Below are 4,238 nucleotides of genomic sequence, written 5' to 3' on the forward strand. Positions count from 1 at the left end.
CAGTAAATAAAAATGGCTTATCTGTAACTTTGACATTTCAATAAAGTTGGGGAAAAAAAAACATTTATGACACATTGGGGTTTATTTACTAAAGGCAAATCTGCTTTGCACTACAAGTGCACTTGGAACTGTAGATCTGAGGGGGACATGCAAGGAAAAAAAAATAGCATTTTTGCTTGCACATGATTGGACGATGTTGTCAAGCGCTGCGCAAACTGTTGGCGCTATATAAATCATGTATAATATAATAATAATGATAAAAACAGCGGAGCTTCCCTCTCATTTCAGATCTCCCCTCAGATATACAGCGACTGCACTTCCAAGCAGTGGTGGTGCTTTCATAAGGGCGTACGGGCGCCGCCCCCTCTCTCTAGCCACCCCCTCTATCACCAATAGATAGATTCATGCATAGCGTGAATCTATCTATGGCCGCCGTTGCCAACTTTTTGGGCGTCGGGCGCCAGAATTACAGCGTCAGGGGGTGTTTTTGAAGCAGCTATGTTAGAAAAGTGAATGCAAATAAACCGCCTCTCCGCCAATCAGGTGCTCGGGTCTGCTACCCATCGCCTGATTGGCTGAATCGACAGGCACTGTGATTGGACGCCTATCAGGAGTCCAATCATAGGAGAGGGCAGGAGGAGCGGACGGGAAAAGACATCAAGGACATGGAGGGCACCGTTCGTCACCCACCGCCGGCACCCGCAGCACCACCGAGACAAGGTGCTTGCGGTTTTCTTACATTTCCAATTTGCAAAGTGCACAGTCTTATTGCCTTTCGTAAATCAACCCAATTGGCACTGCACCCTTCACAGCGCACACCTGGTGTAAACAAGTACACACAACCGTTTTTCGGGATGTAAAAAATAACATTTTTAATAGTCTAGAAAAAAACGACGTTCTTTTCAACCCGATTATTGTTTAAACGGCCTTGCCTACACACGATCGTGAAAAAAAAATTCTCTAGCAAAGCGTGGTGACGTACAACACGTACGACGGCACTATAAAGGGGAAGTTCCATTCGGATGGCGCCACCCTTTGGGCTGCTTTAGCTGATTCCGTGTTAGTAAAAGACGATTCACGCTTTTCTGTCTGTTACAGGGTGATGAATGTGCTTACTCCATTACGAACGCTAGTTTTACCAGAACGAGCGCTCCCGTCTCATAACTTGCTTCTGAGCATGCGCGTTTTTTTTTCACGTCGTTAAAGCCCACACACGACCATTTTTAACGACGTTAAAAACAACGTGAAAATTAGAGCATGTTCTAAATTTTTAATGCCCATTTTGTACGTCGTGAAAAATACTCTGGAGCCCGCACACGATCGTTTTTCAAGACATAAAAAAAAACGTAATTTTTTACAACCCGAAAACGGTCGTGGGTACGCGGCATTAGTGCTTGTTTACAACTTCACCAAAACACATCTCCCCATTGAAATGTATTGAAAACGCATCAAAAATGCACCCACAGTTGCGTTTTTTGAATCGCATGTCCTTTTTCACAGGTGCAGGCTGATGTCAGGCAACCAGAAAATGCACCGGAAATAAGGCAAAAACGCACGGAGCTGGCGGGGACACCTGCCATCTGAGTCACTGTGGACATCTGACCATCTCACCTATATGAGGTTGTTGGACATCACATTCTTAGACAATGGGCATTAAAACGACAACTATACTCCCAAAGGAATCAAGTGATGCGCCATCCCCGACTGCTGACGCGTTTTGGGCGGCTGGCCTCTGGGTCTCGATGGCTGGTAGCTGTAATCGGCCGGGCGGGGATGAAATCACTCCCGCACATGCATGTGAGTTCTATCGGATTTAGCATTGCCGAATTTGTGCATTGAGTTGCGCTTGAGTAGAATACTGTACAGGGGGGGTGGGGACAGACAGGTAAGTAGCTTTAATGCAGAATACAACTAGCGACAAATGTGACCTGACATAATTAGCAATGGCATTCCTCCATCCCTATAGTAATGAAACAAAAAGAAGAAAAGGTGATGGGACTTTACATGAGGCATGTCATTGTATATGATGATTTATAAATGATATGTGTAATTAATAAAATAATTTTGATGTTGCAATCACAGCTAATCCAATAGGTAATATATTAAAACTTCATGACCGCCCACTGTATATATAGGTCGCATTGTGCCGCTGCCACAACCCGGGGTATCCATCTTTTCAGTTGGCGGTCATGTTTCCGATAATGGTGGTCTCTGCGGCGGATTCGCCTCAAGATCACCGTTATCGGCGGCGGGAGAGGGGACCCCTCTGCCGCTTACCGGAGCTGTCTATAGCGGCGGAGGCGATGGGGTCCTTCACATTGCTGTCTATGGAAACGAGTGAGGGGAAGATGGCCCCCACTCGTCTCCATACCATAGCAGGGTGGAAGCAACGTCAAAACTTCACTTCCACCCATACCTCTTAAAGGGCTATTTTTTTGTCATCTCTTTTTCAAATGACAATTTTTTTTTTTTTATTGCATTTAAGTCCAAATATGAGATCTGAGGTCTTTTTAACCCCAGATGTCATATTTAAGACGACCTGTCATGCTTTTTTGTATTACAAGGGATGTTTACATTCCTTTTAATAGGAATAAAAGTGACCCAATTTTTTTTTAAATCAATAAAATAAAGTTAAATAAGATATTTTTTTTTTTTAAAGCGCCCCGTCCCGACGAGCTCACGTGCAGAAGCGAACGAATACGTGAGCAGCGCCCGCATATGAAAATGGTGTTCAAACCACACATGTGAGGTATCACCGCGATCCTTAGAGCGAGAGCAATAATTCTAGCCCTAGACCTCCTCTGTAACTGAAAACATGCAACCTGTAGAATTTTTTAAACGTCGCCTATGGAGATTTTACAGGGTAAAAGTTTGACGCCATTCCACGAGTGGGCGCAATTTTGAAGCGTGACATGTTGGGTATCAATTTACCCGGCGTAACATTATCTTTCACAATATAGAAAACATTGGGCTAACTTTACTGTTGTCTTATTTTTTTATAAAAAAAAAGTGATTTTTTTCCAAAAAAAAGTGCGCTTGTAAGACCGCTGCACAAATACAGTGTGACAAAATGTATTGCAATGACCGCCATTTTATTCTCTAGGGTGTTAGAAAATTTTTTTTATAATGTTTAGGAGTTCCAAGTAATTTTCTAGCAAAAAACAATGTTTTTAACGTGTAAACACCGAGTCTGAAAAACAGGCTCGGTCCTTAAGTGGTAAAAAAAATAATAATAGTATTAATAATATAATTTAATCATAAGGGATTAACATAACTATAATAATAAGCATTTAATACCGATAATCCAATAAACATGATTGGTAGAAAAAGCATATAGAATCAATAATACATATCATCATTTATATATAGACTTGGTCATACATCATATATAAGGGCCAGTACATAATAATTTACAAGGTTGAAAATTCATCATTTGGGCAGATTTGTCTTGGCACCCAAAGTTGGAAACTCTACGTGTTTCATGGCTTACAGCCACTCATCAGGCGTAAAATGCAAGATTATACTGGAAAACATAGTTAGCCGGATTTAGGTAGAGCGGCGCTTCTTTAGTTCGGCGTAGCGCATCCCATTTGCACTACGCCGACGTAACATAGTGAGGCAAGTACTGTATTCACAAAGCACTTGCTCCCTAAGTTACGTCGGCGTAGCGTAAATGGGCCGGCGTAAGCCCGCGTAATTCAAAGTAGGCTGGTAGTGGGCGTGTTGTATGGTAATGAATCGTGCCCCCGCGTAAATGACGTGCCTAACGAACGGCGCATGCGCCGTCCGTGGACGTATCCCAGTGCGCATGCTCAAAATCACGTCGCAAATAGTCAATGCTTTCGACGTGAACGTAACCTACGCCCAGCCCCATTCACGTACGACTTGCGCAAACTACGACGTGAAATTCGACGGCTGTTCCGACGTCCATACTTAACATTGGCTGCGCCATCTTTTAGCTGGTTTATCTTTACGCCTTACGTAAACGTCGTATCTTACTGCGACGGGCGTACGTATGTTCGTGAATAGGCGTATCTAGCTCATTTACATGTTCTCGGCGTAAATCCACGTACACGCCCCTAGCGGCCAGCGTAAATATGCAGCTAAGATACGATGGCATAGGAGCCTTACGCCGGTCGTATCTTAGCAACAGTTAGGCGTATCTCAGTTTGAGAATACGCTTAAAGATACGACGGCGCAGATTCGGACTTACGACTGCGTATCTACTAATACGCCGT

The sequence above is a fragment of the Rana temporaria genome, chromosome 10 (genome assembly GCF_905171775.1).
Source record: "Rana temporaria chromosome 10, aRanTem1.1, whole genome shotgun sequence".
Lineage (NCBI taxonomy): Eukaryota > Metazoa > Chordata > Amphibia > Anura > Ranidae > Rana > Rana temporaria.